Here is a 15,478-nt window from a genome sequence, read left to right as displayed (position 1 = left end):
TAAATGACCTGCCAAGGGCCACACTATTAGTAAAGGACCCATACACCACACCTCTCAACTTCTCACACATTTGTGAATGTGATCCACAATAGAAACACGTTTTCCATTGCCGTCCAGTCCAGAAATGTGTATTTCACTGAATCAAAAGTTGCCTGAGACCACACTTAGCCCCCTGATGCCTTCTATTCTATTCCATTTTTTAAATAGGCTGCTGGCAACCCACAACTTGATTCACAACCTGCTCGGGGAACCCACACTTTGAGAACGGCTGTCCAACTCCTCCTACCTCCCTTGCCTGAACTCGGTGACAGTGGTGGGACCTCAAAGGTGAGGAGAGATGTGAGCGACATCATAGACCCCAGGAGGGAACTTCACTGCAGGGTGATTTAAGCCCAAAGTATAACAGGATGAGAAGTGAATCTCTTTTGCCAAATTTCACCCTGAGGACCTGTCTGTGGAAGCTAGCCCTTCGGCAGTGAGCTGTTCACTGCCTGTCACACACATTTATGGGGATGGAAGCCTTTTTTGCTGCCAAGTGTTTGCACTGTATGGTTCAGGAAAAGATGCAGACACACTTTGGAGAATACTGAAGTTGTCAGTTCTAAAATCGCTACAGTTTTCCGTGGTAGCAGAATGTGGGCTCACAGCCCAAGCAAACCAAATTCCTGCAGACAGTAACTGCAACAGGAAACAATACCTCCAAGGCGGAAGTTGTGGAATATGGCAGTCAACATCTTGCTCAGCAGGAAATGATTCTGCTGGCAGGACTTTAGGAATCCATAGACCCTGAACGTATGCACTCTCCCTGCTGCCTCATAGGAAGAGGGGAGATGTTCATTTTCACTAGAATTGACCTGTTCTGAGTGGCCTCCAGGGTCTCACTCCCTCAGTTAACCCTTCCTTCTTCTTTAGCGCCACCATTTTCTCCTATAACATAACTTCCCTCCCTTCTGACTTCGAATACACGCTAGTTTCCTCTCCAAAAGCCCCTCGGCACATAGGAATGTTGGGGGAGCTGCAACTGCTCTCCATGTTGGTAGTGGTGGTGGTTACACGACTGTGTGCATGGTCAAAACTCAGAGAACTGAACACCAGAAAGGGTGAATTTTACGATTTGTAAACTGTATCTTTAAGAAAACATGACTTCAGAATAACCCCCCCCTTTCTGAATCCTGCCACCCTATGGTTACGTCCTCTTTTTTCCTTCCTCCCTTTCCCCACACTTGCTCTCCCCGTGGTCTTCATTTGAGCTAAAACCCAAGTCTTCCCCCAGGTCACCACCCCAACTGCTTCCGCCCCCAGTTCTCTTCCTATTCCCTTCCCACCCTCTATAGCTCCTGAAACTGCCACTAGAAGCTCTTTTAATTCAGAACTTCGCTATCCCTCCTCTACCTCTTTAAACGCTGCTGCTCTGACGTCCTAGCAATCCTGACTCTGGGAATTTGCCAAAATTCCAAGCCCACTGCCTTCCCCTTCTGTATTCTCTCCCTCAGAGATCTCGCCCACTCTTGTGGATTAGAGGACAGCTTGAGTGCCTCTGACTCCCAAACCTATGTCTACAGAGAGCACAGCTGGCTCGGGCTCCCAGTGACCCAGTGGCATCTCCACTCTGTCACCGCCTCTAATTCAGCACGTGCAGCTGCCTTTGCCAGCTGCCCTCACTGGTGTGGATGACTTCACCGTTGGTCTTTCTCCCGGGCCAGAAACCCTGGGATTCCAGACACAGCCATCGAGATCAAAGCAGGTAGCAGAGCTGAAATGCTCTTGTGAACTGCCGTGTTCTAGACTGATTATCATTTCTACTCCTGAAATCTTTTCAACTACTCCTTTGAAATGTCTGTAGATTTCACCTATTTTTTTCTCCACCCTCTGCTGCTAGCCTACAGCTCCCTCCCTTCCCTCCAGTGTACTCTGTATTCTGTTGTTTGTCTGTCTTTACTGCAACAACCTTTCCCCCTCTTACTCTGCAGCTCAGGACTCTTTAAAAGCTCCTGTCATGGGCTGAATTATGTCCCCCCACCCCGCCCCAGAAAAACAAAGATGTGTTGAAGTCCCCCAGTGCCTCAGAAAGACCTTAGTTAGAAACAGGTCTTCACAGAGGTGATCAAGTGAAAATGAGGTCATTAGGGTGAACCCTAATGCAATATGACTGGTGTCCTTATAAAAAAAAAAAAAGGAAATTTGGATACAGAGAAGGAAGACGACATGAAGAAACAGGGAAAAGACCATCTACAAGCCAAGGAATGCCTGAAGCCACCGGAGAGAGGTATAGAACAACTTCCTCCCAGCCCTCAAAAGGAGCCAACTCTGCCCACACATGTTACGGGCGAAAACATCAGTCCATGTTTCTCCGTTTGGCCCTAAAGATCTCTGATCTGGTCCCATCTTCCCCATTCAACCGTAATTCCCACGACTTCCCTACTTAGACCTTCTGGTCAGTCCCTCCTCCAATCAGATGTGTCTCCCTCTAATCTACATCTGGCAATGGCTCTCCGCCTTTACTTGGGATGTCCCCAACAGCCTATTATACCCTACCCACTTCTTTCTCCCATCTAAACCTCGCACATTCTTTAAGCTCAAACTTCAGTCCCTCTTCCTCCATTACACTGTCACTATTGTTTTCTCTCCCTTCTCTGAACTGTCAATGTACTAATCGTCTGTATCCTATGAATTGACGACTGATCGTGTCTCATTCACATAGTTCCTTAATGGTTTCTTGTGTAATAGTCTCGGGTCTTGAGTTAAATTTTAAGTCCCCATTGGAAACCACTTTTCCGAACACCTTTGGAAAAGTGGTTTCCAATTTGTTTTCTCAGTAAAACATCCTTTCGTCCATAGCTTCCCACAATTCTTGTATTATTTTATCACATAACATCCGATCAAATATTACTGAGCATCATTTGGGTTAGCGAGAAGGACATCCAAGCTGTGATTCCTAACTCTTCCTTTCCTGGAAAAGTCACTGGACTTCCCGGAGCCTTACTTTCCTCACCTCTAAAATGTTACTTCTCAGAGTCATTGTAAAGATAAGTGGAACCATTTATGTGAAAGTGATTTTTAAAAGGTAAAGATTTGCTCAAATGTGAGATTAAATCATTATTATCACCTCAGTGGCAAGTTAGCTGACCTAGTTAGCTGCCTTGCTGAAGAAATTATGGGTTTGAGTCAAGTGAGCTGGTTCTTCTAGATTCGTGCCACCTGGGCCAATAAATTTCACGACTAGTAGAGTGGGAAGAAGGATGGAGAAAACCGCAAAGCACATCCGGTGGGTCGGCAGGGTTATCTTCATAAATAAAGGATAGATAGCGTGCAGTCAACTCAATCTACCTGAAGGCATGCAGTACCCCAGGCTCTCGGAAGACATAACTGACAGTCCCTGATACCATCAGCTCTGATGCAATAAATCTGCACGTAATATATCATGCTGAAGTCAACAGGTTTAATATTTTGTTCTGGTTTTATTTGGTGATTTAATTCTACTGGTTTTATGACTGAAAACTAAACAAGAACTGCTAAATATGCCTGAAATACAAAAAGCAAGTCAACCTCTGTCAATTTAGAATCTCAATATGGTTCATCCCATGAGCATATCGAATCAAAGAAGAGCCAAGCTCTCTCCAGTTTCCAAAGAAGACAAGCTTTAGTGGTATATGGAGTTGATGTGTTTGGTAAGTATTCACATCCCCAAACCACCAAACTTTCCCCAGCCATATGAATTTAGACTTGTTGTTTTTCTCAATTTAAATGTTGCTTTTTTTAAAGGGGTTAAATTAACTTTTTTTCTTTTACTTCACTTTGGTACTTGTTCCAAAAACTTTAAAGCCTGGCCAATGATTTTGAGTGAATTAACTGATCCGTCTTAAGTTGTGGATGCCAAATACAGCCTGCATGTTAAGAATGTAAGTGTTGTAGCAGTTTTTATGTGTAGAATTCAGAAAGCTGAGCCTTGGGTCTCTACGTCCTGGAAGATACATCTAGGAGACAAGCAGGAGGTCTGAGTGTCTCCACTGGGATTGACTCCCTCCCTCTGGTCTGCTGGTGACCTCCTGTCCCCACGGACCACCTATCGACAGATTCTAGCTCAACAGCTGAAAAATGCAGACTGAAGACTAAAGGACTCGTAGAGAGACCTGGCGGCACTTCGGTGAATGCCTTTACCCAAGGGACCTGATGAATAGGAAATGGTTTGGGAAAAATATCTAAGAAATCTATTCAGTTCTATTTAGATTTAGTTCTAGCATGGAGCATCCTGTGTGGAATAAGCCCCGAACATGCTAAGAATATCTTGCCCTGCATTACAAATTGAAAACCAGCTCCCATGCAGATGGAATTCAGAATTTTATAACTCAACAAATCTAGCCCCCTCCCATTACAGAAACTGCTTTTAACTATTCAAAGCAAATTCTTAATTATTCTTGACATGTAAAGGCTTTTTTAGAAAGTAGTATGAATTTGATCTGTGATAGATGCTTATTAAAAATTCAGAAGCTTTGTTTAAGCATTTCCTCAAGTAAAAGCCTTATAGAGGAAATCCCAGAAGAGATCCTATTGTTTTTTTTTTCTTTTAATGACATTGTGTTAAAAATGAATAAAACATATCTTCTTCTGTGGGGTCTGTAGCTGAAGCAGAGACATTAGAATAAATGTCACAGGAAAAAGGAACGCTTGCACAGACACCCCCTCACACTCCCACCTCTTCCCATTTCAGGCTCCTAGAACTTTCCATGTTGTTTTGATGGGTAGCTTGCAGCTTCGAGTGGGTTTTTGAGCCTTCAGGCATCAATTACTTTGTACTTCAGGTTTTTGGATTGAGACGTTTGGGGAGGGAGGGGATGAAAGACAGTCAAAAGGTAATTGCTACTTGATGGCTGAAAGCAGACAAAAACAGCACGAAGACCCCAGTTAGCCTCTGCTCATCCTTCCTCTAAGCAAATGGCACCCCGTCACATTACTTCCTTGTACAACATGACTGTGTGACTTCCAGGTGACCTGGGGCAAAAGACAGCATGTGTCATCTGAGGCTCTTTTGTTGTAGAGTAGGTGGCACAACAGATTTACGGGCGTTGCTTCCCTAAAATGGAAATAGCTTTGTAAAACAAGACTTCTTTTCCGTGGCACCAGGTATCTGGAGACCAGGTTCTGTAGCTATTCGTTAAGTTTGGCTGTGATTAGTGTCCTCATTATTGGCTAAGATTTAGAAGAGAAAGGCACCTAATTTTTGCCATTTCTGCCCTGCAGCTATCAAGACGCAAACATTCAGCCCTTTCAAGTACCTTTCTATCGTCCTCCCTTGGGTGACTTCTGATTGGTCACACTAAGAGAAGAAAGGTATCCAGGATACATGCTCATGTTTCATAAGAGGTTCACTTTTACAATCTCCTTCCTTGACTAATCTGGCAATAATTTTGCCTTTCATAAGCAGAATCCAATGCAGGAAGATCTAAATAGACATTTCTCCAAAGAAGACGTACAGATGGCCAAAAAGCACATGAAAAGCTGCTCAACATCACTAATTATTAGTGAAATGCAAATCAAAACTACAATGAGGTAACACCTCACACCAGTTAGAATGGCCGTCATCAAAAAAGTCTACGAACAATAAATGCTGGAGAGGGTGTGGAGAAAAGGGAACCCTCCTACAATGCTGGTGGGAATGTAAATTACTACAACTACTATGGAGAACAGTAGGGAGGTTCCTTAAAAAACTAAAGATAGAGCTACCATATGATCCAGCAATCCCACTCCTGGGCATATATCCAGATAAAACTATAACATGAAAAGATACATGCACCCCAATGTTCATTTCAGCACTATTCACAATAGCCAAGACATGGAAGCAACCTAAATGTCCATCAACATAGGAATGGATAAAGAAGGTGTGGTGCATATATAAAATGGAATATTACTCAGCCATAAAAAAGAATGAAATAATGCCATTTGCAGCAACATGGATGGACCTAGAGACTATCATACTAAGTGAAGTCAGACAGAGAAAGACAAGTATCATATGATATCACTTACTTGTGGAATCTGAAAAAAAATGATACAAATGAATTTATTTACAAAGCAGAAACAGACTCACAGACTTAGAAAACAAACTTATGATTACCAAAGGGAAAAAGTGGGGGGAGGGATAAATTAGGAGTTTGGGATTAACATATACATACTACTATATAGATAAACAACAAGGACCTACCGTATAGCGCAGGGAACTCTACTCAGTATTCTGTAATAACCTATAAGGGAAAATAATCTGAAAAAGAATGGATATATATGTATGTATAACTGAATCACTTTGCTGTACACCTGAAACTGACAAAATATTGTAAATGAACTATATACTCCAATATAAAAATTTAAAAAATAAATAAAAAAACAATGCAGGAGGTAAGCAGAGGGAGCCCTGGACATATACTGAACAATACTGGAGAGGCAGTTGCCCCAAATCTGCAAGGAGATGATTCACTCACCAATACCGAGGAGATGACTGTGCACCTGCACTGCCGCTAAAGCAAACTGTGCCACGTGAAAAGATGCTCAACATTATTAATTATTAGAAAAATGCAAATCAAAACTACAATGAGGCACCACCTCACACCGGTCCGAATGGCCATCATTAAAAAGTCTACAGGGAATTCCCTGGCAGCCCAGTGGTTAAGACTTCACGCTTTCACTGTCGAGGGGCCAGGTTTGATCCCTGGTCGGGGAAGTAAGATCCCATAAGCTGTGTGGCATGGCCAAAAAAATTTTTTAATTAAAAAATAAATTTTAAAAAGTCTACAAATAACAAATGCTGGAAAAGGTGTGGAGAAAAGGAACCCTCCTACACTGTTGGTGGGAATGTAAGTCGGTGCAGCCACTATGGAAAACAGTGTGGCGGTTCCTCAGAAAACAAAAAATAGAATTACCATATGATCCAGCAATCCCACTCCTGGGCATATATACAGACAAAACTATAATTCAAAAAGATACATACAGGGCTTCCCTGGTGGCACAGTGGTTAAGAATCCGCCTGCCAATACAGGGGACACGGGTTCGAACCCTGGTCTGGGAAGATCCCACATGCTGCGGAGCAACTAAGCCCACGTGCCACAACTACTGAAGCCCACGTGCCACAACTACTGAAGCCCACGTGCCACAACTACTGAAGCCCACGCACCTAGAGCCCATGCTCTGCAACAGTAGAAGCCACCGCAACGAGAAGCCCGTGCACTGCAACAAAGAATAGCCCCCACTCGTCACACTAGAGGAGTCCCATGTGCAGCAACGAAGACCCAATGCAGCCAAAAATAAAATAAATAAAATAAATTTATTTTTAAAAAAGATACATGCACCCCCATGTTCATGGCAGCACCCCCATGTTCATGGCAGCACTATTCACAATAGCCAAGACATGGAAACAACCTAAATGCCCATCAATAGATAAATGGATAAAGAAGATGTGGTACATATATACAATGGAATACGGCACAGCCATAAAAAAGAATGAAATAATGCCATGTGCAGCAACATAGATGCAACTAGAGATTACCATACTAAGTGAAGTAAGTCAGAAAGACAAATTTCATATGATATTACTTATATGTGGAATCTAAAATATGACACAAATGAGCCTATCTATGAAACAGAAACGGAATCTGGACATAGAGAACAGACTGGTAGTTGCCAAAGGGGAGGGCGTTGGAGGAGGGATGGAGTGGGAGGGTGAGGTTAGCAGATGTAAGCTTTTATATATAGAATGGATAAACAACAAGGTCGTACTGTATAGCACAGGAAACTATATTCAATATCCTCTGATAAACCATAATGAAAAGAATATTAAAAAAAGAATGTATATATATATGTATAACTGAATCACTTTGCTATACAACAGAAATTAACACAACATTGTAAATCAACTATACTTCAATTAAAAAAATATTAAAACTAAAGCAAAGCGTGCTGTTAACCTTGAACTACACAAAAAGGGGAGGGGTCAGAACTGACCCCAAGCTTCCCTTCTTTTGAGTCCTGCAAGTTCCTGCCCTTTCTCTTCCCCATCCTGCGCCTCCAGTTCACTATCTTCATTCCCAGCAGAATTATAACTAAGGCAGCCTGCCCAGCTACAAAGACAGCTGTGCACCCTCCCATTGTGTCCAATAGTGAGGATATCCAGACAAGCTAACAAGATGCAAATCCCCTGCAATGTGGCTAATGCCTTTTTTATCCCTAAGCAAAGGCCCAGAAAATTCATTCTTTTAGGTGGTTTTATAATATAGCTTTGACACCATTGTCGAATGTGCAACACTAATTTAAATAAATTGCATGTGTTCAGCAAAAGAGACAGTTCTGTCTTTGTTTAATCTGAGAGGTTATTTTCATGGTTAAGGAGTCCTGATCTCGTCCTCTTAATTAAGGCAAATCTCAAGGATAGCTATGCCCCCATTATGGGTAATTTTGATGCTAGCCTGGTCACTGTCGAACTGCTTGGTGGCTCGGGAAGGAATATCATAGCAATAGAGCCTGTACCGAATAGGAGTCTCCGGGATAGGTAGAAAGTGTCACTTTGTCTGGGTCGTGGTGAACAGCCAAGAACACACTTTCCGCTGCCAAAGGAATCAACTCTCAGGCCAAGGGGCCATCATGATTCCCTCAGGAATCTGAGCTGAACTACAGAGGGGGCTCCTACCACAGCCCTAGACCTGGTTTCCTAGGTAAGGAAATCAGAGAACAGGTGGGAGAAAGATGCTCGCTAATGTCTAAAGGTACCACCAAGGCTTGAAAATCCCTTCAAGGTTTATGCTCTGCCTTTTACACTATTGTACTTTTCAGATCATAAAGCAGGGGGTTTGAAACATAATATTTGTTCAATAAATCGTCTTGATGGCAGACTGGGCTGGAAACACAGCTTTCCTTTCTTCTACCTGATTGGACAGAACACTCTAAAACAAAACTGGGTCTAATCTTTCACATTTTTGGTCTTCAGTCGGATTTCTCTTTTCAGGAGTCTTAATCTGAGAACCTTTCCATGTTGTTTGCTTCCTGGTCCTCACAATCGGCATCCCTGAAGGTCAGCGATGAGAGTCCTAAAATGCTAGCTCTGATCCTAATAGGAAAGAAGCAGGTCAGCCAGACTTTATGCCTCTCTCCATAGTTTGGTTTAAATCAATTACTATATTTAAACTAAAAAAGACATCCCTCCGGGCTTCCCTGGTGGCACAGTGGTTGAGAGTCTGCCTGCCGATGCAGGGGACACGGGTTCGTGCCCCGGTCTGGGAAGATCCCACATGCCGCGGAGCGGCTGGTCTGGTGAGCCATGGCCGCTGAGCCAGCACATCCGGAGCCTGTGCTCCGCAGCGGGAGGCCCGCAGTGAGAGGCCCGCGTACCGCAAAAAAAAAAAAAAAAAAAAAAAAAAAGGACATCGCTCCAACAGCAGACATTCTGAAACCTGAAAAACATTTCTAATAAGGAGATGGTGATTTAGAAAGCTAAGCAACTCCCAGAACTCCAATTGCCTCCAGCATATTTGTACAAACGGCTCTGGTTCCAGAAGTCTGCATGTTGATTCATTTTACTGCAGTCGGGTTGGAAAAGAACCAGTTTCACAACTTCTATTTGGGACCTTCTAAACTGTCATAAATTAATAAAGATGCTGACCTATACGGTGTTTTTGTCTGACTCAAGGACACATCCTAAGCTTCCTGGCCAGCCCGTGTGCCTAAATAAATTTCATCTAGACATCCAGTATGTTATGAAAAAGAAGAAGGTATTGTAAATTCTAGGGAGGGACATTTCTGTTCAAGAATTAAGATGAGATTCAAAGGCAGGATATGCAAAAATAATAGTTTTACATAGGAAGGAATCAGTATTCATTAAGGCAAAATATTTGCCAACAAGAGCTCAAATTCTGAGGTTGAATTTCCACTAAACTCTTTCTTTTCTATAAGTTTCTTTTATTTATTTTTGGCTGCACCGTGTCTTCGTTGCTGCGCGCAGGCTTTCTCTAGTTGCGGCGAGCAGGGGCTACTCTTCGTTGCGGTGCGCCTGTTTCTCACTGCGGTGGCCTCTCTTGTTGCAGAGCATGGGCTCTAGGCACGCAGGCTTCAGTAGTTGTAGCACTGGGCTCAGTAGTTGTGGCTCTCGGGCTCTAGAGCGCAGGCTCAGTAGTTGTGGCGCTCAGGCTTAGTTGCTCCACAACACAGGGGATCTTCCCAGACCAGGGCTCGAACCCATGTCCCCTGCATTGGCAGGTGAATTCTTAACCACTGCACCACCAGGGAAGCCCTCCACTAAACTCTTAAAAAAAACATAAAAGCTGAGTGGCTGGTAAACAGTTGGCTTAGTCTCACCAGGTTTATTCCTCTTCATTTCCCCTCCAGCTCCTTATCTCAAAGGTTGCATTTACCAGTTCTTCTAAGAACAAATACTAACCATATCAAAGACCTACCATTCTCTTCCAGAGAAAATAAACTAAACTCTCAGATAAGTTGCAGTGACTTTTTCAGACCCGCCAACTGGCAGGTCAGTCTTAAGGTCTGATATCTAAGAGCATAAGAAATAATGCTGGAGACGGAGTATGCCAGTGCCTCAGCCTTGACTCAAGGTTTGTAAGATAACAGTCTCAGAGAAGCCTCTCAAATGGATATTCGGGAAAGTATTATATTTTTCTTATGAAACCCCAAAGGAAAACCGTCACCGTTCCTATCTACATCACTAGCAGCAGAAGCATACTGCCAACACCTGCCAGCATAAACCTTTAGAGCCTGGATAAATCAAGCTAAGATTGTCTCTTGCGAATTTATAATCCAAGATGGATTTTGGTGTAAACCAAGCAGTGTCATTTTTAGTGGAGTAATGAGAGAAGAAGAACATGTTATCTTCCCAGATTTTAGAATTTCAGTATGGCACTTTGAAAGGTTTTTTCAGCATTGCTGTATTACCAGATTGGGTTATCTCTGTTGAGCAGGCCAAATTCTCACCAAGCAGTGGCTGGAGAGGTGGTGAGTTACTGCTGCTCAGAAAAGGCCAAATAAACAGATCACGTCCGAGCCCCAAGGTAAATATCCAGCCTCTTTCTAGAGGAAGCAGTGGACAGAAACTCCAGTGGCAGAATTCAACCCTAGGACAGACCAAAGAAAAGGCCAGAGTGTGTGCTCTTAATTCTCAGGGAGACTCCTTAACCCACTTATATTCAGTGTCTTATATGCGAAGTTCTTTCTTTTTTTTTTCTCTTTTTTAATTAATTAATTTATTTATTTATTTAATTTGGCCGCACTGTGTCTTCATTGCTGCGCGCGGGCTTTCTCTAGCTGCGGCGAGTGTGGGCTACTCTTCTTTGTGGTGCGCAGGCTTCTCATTGTGGTGGCTTCTCTTGTTGCGGAGCATGGGCTCTAGGCATATGGGCTTCAGTAGTTGTGGCGAACGGGCTCTAGAGCACAAGCTCAGTAGTTGTGGCGAATAGGCTTAGCTGCTCCATGGCATGTGGGATCTTCCCAGTCCAGGGCTGGAACCCGTGTCCCCTGCACTTGCGGACGGATTATTAACCACTGCGCCACCAGGGAAGCCCGCGAAGTTCTTTCCATTTGTGTTTCCATATGAAGCAGAAGTAAGCTGACCAGACAATCAGGAAACCATGCAAGTCAACATTAAAATGATGATGCAAGAAAAAGAATTCAAGATGTAGGTGCCATATTTGCTTTTGAAAGATACAACGGAATTTCCAATGGAGGATTTAATAGACTAAGAGTTTTCCAGGGAAACAAAGGCAGGATTTGGAAAAATGTTCTGAGAATACTGATAAGGGGACACTGTCATCTAAACAAAGTTGACTCTAAAAGGTAATTATATCCTAGATTCCATGATCCAAAAGAGTGGCATGGTATGTACCTAAATAAGAGTATAGAAAATGGTAGGGAAAAAAAGGGAGGGTCCAGGGAAAAGAATGTGCAAATATGGGGGTGATCTGGTGCTATCCTCTTGTACCCAGTCCAGAATATGAATTATCTCACCATGAAGACATTTCATTAGTGTTGGTGGCCATGCCCGACTCAACCAAATCTGTGTTTATCCTAAGGGTGGAGGGAGGTAGAGTTTTTGCTTGTTTTTTTATAATTGATCCTTAATTGCTAGATATACTTAGGTTTGAAGAGGAAGGAACAAAGTAATGTGCATCATAAAGAATTCAATCAAATCCCTTGCATCTTTGGTTAAGGTTGTGGTAACCCAAGGATTCTGAGTCATTCCTGCTCTTTCGTTTCTTTCCACCGAAAGGCAGGTACTAGGTCTGCAGGGTTGAAATCACGTGGCAAACTGAGACTGGAGGTCAAGAGAGCAGGGTGGTAGTGAAACAAGCACATTACCTCTTCCACCACCACCACCCCCTCCCCGTAAAGGACTCGGAAATACAAGGAGCCGCGCAACAAGCCCATAACTGTATTCTAAAATGACTGATGGAAAAGTTACTCTCCATTTTTAGAAGAAAATAGGCTAAAAACTGTCTCGTCGGGGAAAAAAGGCATTGGTGAGCATACCCTACCACCTTAGGGGCTCAGCCACTCTTTGGATGTCTGGAACTCTAGGTGCTTTAAAATCAACCATTTCAAAAGCGGTTGAATCTAAAGCTGTCTCTGTTCATAAATTAAGGTTCCTGAATTCTGAGGGGAGGGGAGGGGTGAAGACCCAGTTGCCTGTGGGGATGGGTTACAGGTGGGAACCAATTTAGAGTTCATAGAAAGTTTGGGATCTGACAGGCACTTCACGCGACAAATGTTCCTCTCCACTCCCAGCCTCTTACCTAATTTGTACGCAGCATGCAGTTTTCAACATGGGGCATGCCTTTTCATAATATATCAAACCAAAAAAGCCCTGAAAACCCTCAAAAATCAACATCTCTCTCCTCTAAGAACTTGGGCAGAGGATCTGAGTAGAGGCTAATTAGGAAGGAAATCGGTTTCAGTAGTTGGTTGTAGGGAAACGACCGAAATGTAAAGAGACAGAGAGAAGGAAACCCATCTTTTCAACAATTATTACACCTACTGCTTTAAGGTTGAAGAATATCTTTTCTTTTCTTTTCCCCTCAGTTGCAAAATGACGAGAAAAGCGTTTCTTCCGAAGCTCGGCGCACACTTTTCGGGACTGGCGGAGAGTCCCCGCCCCAGGAGAGCGAGGCAGGCGCGCGGCTAGCGGACGGTCCCTGGCTCCCCCCCACGCACACCCCCGCCCCACCGACTAGGACCCGGAAGCGGAGCCTCCGGTGGCTCCGCACACCTCGGTCCACGCAAACCTTGCCCAGAGGGGAGGCTCCAGGGGGCCGGGTCGGGCCCACCTGCGCAGCCGCGCACGCACAGCCCGGGCCGCGGCCCAGCAACAACCGACTTACTAAGCGATGGCGACCCGCTCGGCGACAGAAGAGGCGCGCACTGCCCGCGGCGGGTGAAGCCGCGGCACCGCCCGGCGCTCTCGGGCTCTATGCTGAAGCCGCGAAAACCCACGAGCCGAGGGAGAGCCGCCTCCCGGCTGGATCCCGAAGAGCCTCAACTCGGTGTCCTCGCTTCCAAGAGGCGCTCGGATCGGTCACTTCCATCCTGTGCTCAGGCCCAGGGCTGAAACATCTGTTTTCCATCAACCGCGCGACCGCGGCAAATCCTGGATTACGCACTGCCCGGCGCCCGCCGCGTTTCCGGCCCCCGGCGCGGCAGCTAATCTCCGCACACGCAGCAGGCAGAGCACACGCAACGCGGCGCCCGGTTCCTGACTGCTTTTCGCGCGCGCTGACTGCGGGCTCCCGCGGCCCGCCGCGGCGGAGGACCAATCGCGGTCCCCGGGCAGAAGGTTGGGCGCGGTTCTCAGAGCTACTCCAGAGCACGCGTCCTCCCCCCAGCCCTGTAAACACGCTGCAAAGTCTGTGCCTTGGGGGGAATGACTTCAGTTTGCCCTGGCTGCAAAGGGCCAGTCTCCGGGACAGAATGGCTCATTACTCAGAGCAATCACAACTCCTGAAAGTGAGAGAGGAAAAAAATCTCTGCGTTTACTTTCAGTAAATTCTGACAATGAGTCAACGAGGACACAATCGGCACCGAAAATGAGGAGAAATTACTGCGTCTCAAGGTCTTATATTTTACACCGTAAAACAGGTTGGGGTAGAGAGTCTCCCCCCTCTCTCCCCTCCCCTTCCTTCCGCCTGGAAACATTTGCGTGTACCAGGCACTAGGCTGAGAAAAGAAAGTTGGAAAAAGCCTGAAGTCTCTACTCTCAAGTGCCTTACTAGTAGCGGGGCGGGGGGCGGGGAGAGAGAAAGGGGGTGGAAACCAACAATTGCAGTGCATTGTGAAATTGCTGTAATAGTCTACGCTCAGAGGGTTACTGGCACCCAGAAGCAGGTTTTGAATCATGCTGGAAATCAAGGAAGGCTTCCCAGAAGAGGCTGCGTTTGAGTTTTGAAGACTGAGCAGGCATCAGGTAAAATGAAGACAGGTAGGAGGAGATCTGAACGTCTGTGTGTCAGCAGAAAGCAGGCGAAAGGTGCAAAGGTGAGAGATTGGGGTTACCCAGGGTGGCAAGCAGTCAGACCATAAAGATCTTATCAGCTAAACTCCAGGATTTGACCTTTGTTTGGAAGCTATGAGGCCCCTCTGAAGAATTTTAAAGCAGATAAGTGAGTTGATTAGATTTGTGTTTCAGAAAGATCGCTGTGGAAGGCATCTGGAAGGGAGTGGAGGTGGGTCTGGGGTGGACAGAAAAGACTCCAGAGATGGGTGAGAGGTGTAACCTTTCGTATTTGATGGCCCGTCACAAGGGGGGGCGCAGAGTTGTAGGCTGTCACTCAGGTTCCTGACAGTGGGCAATGGGGTAGATTCAGCAAGAGACAAATGAAAAATGGGGAACAAGTGGCATCTGAGAAATGACGAGTGTGGTTTAAGAGTTTCTAGTTTCTGTGGTCTATCCAAATGCAAATGTCCTAGCAGACAACACTGCCACATGGATCTATAAGGTATTTGGGGGTGTTACGGGCTAAAAACATAAATTAAGCAGTTGCCCACCTATAATAGAAGAAGATAAATACGGGGCTAAAGGATATTCACACTTGCTAAGACTGCCATAACAAAGTACCACAAACTGGGTGGCTCCAACAACAGAAATTTATTGTCTCACAGTTCTAGAGGCTAGATATCCAAGATCAGTGTGTCAATGGGGCCATGCTCCCCCGAGGGCACCAGGGAAGGATCTGTGCCTGGACTCTCTCCTGGCTTCTAGTAGTTTCTTGGCTCGTGGCAGCAGTACTTCAATCACATGGCTTTCTCCCTGTGTGAGCGTCTGGGTCCAAATGTCCCCTTTCTATAAGAACACCAGTGATAACTGGATTAGAGGCCACCCCACTCCAGTATGATCTCATTTTAACTAATTACATCTGCCCTTATCTCTATTTCCTGTTTGGAAATTACCCTATTTGCATATAAAGTCACATTCTGAGGTACTGGCTGTTAGGATTTCAACATACGG

General features: G+C 44.9%; 1 protein-coding gene across 2 annotated transcripts in view; it reads right to left on the bottom strand.

Moving 5' to 3' along the window:
• TRIM2 (tripartite motif containing 2) overlaps positions 1-15,478 on the bottom strand; it is a 119,657-nt gene that overhangs the window by 88,447 nt on the left and 15,732 nt on the right. The window contains exon 1 of one of the 2 annotated variants that reach the window (XM_029235677.1): positions 13,359-13,503. The exons of the other annotated variant lie outside the window; for it this stretch is intronic. The gene's annotated coding sequence lies outside the window, so the exon portion shown is untranslated. Of the gene's footprint in view, positions 1-13,358; positions 13,504-15,478 lie in introns of those variants that run through there. 2 annotated transcript variants of the gene reach the window in all.

The sequence above is a fragment of the Monodon monoceros genome, unplaced genomic scaffold, assembly GCF_005190385.1.
Source record: "Monodon monoceros isolate NGI ecotype Baffin Bay Population unplaced genomic scaffold, NGI_Narwhal_1 Super_Scaffold_20, whole genome shotgun sequence".
Taxonomy (NCBI): domain Eukaryota; kingdom Metazoa; phylum Chordata; class Mammalia; order Artiodactyla; family Monodontidae; genus Monodon; species Monodon monoceros.
This window is presented reverse-complemented; position numbering and strand designations above follow the sequence as displayed.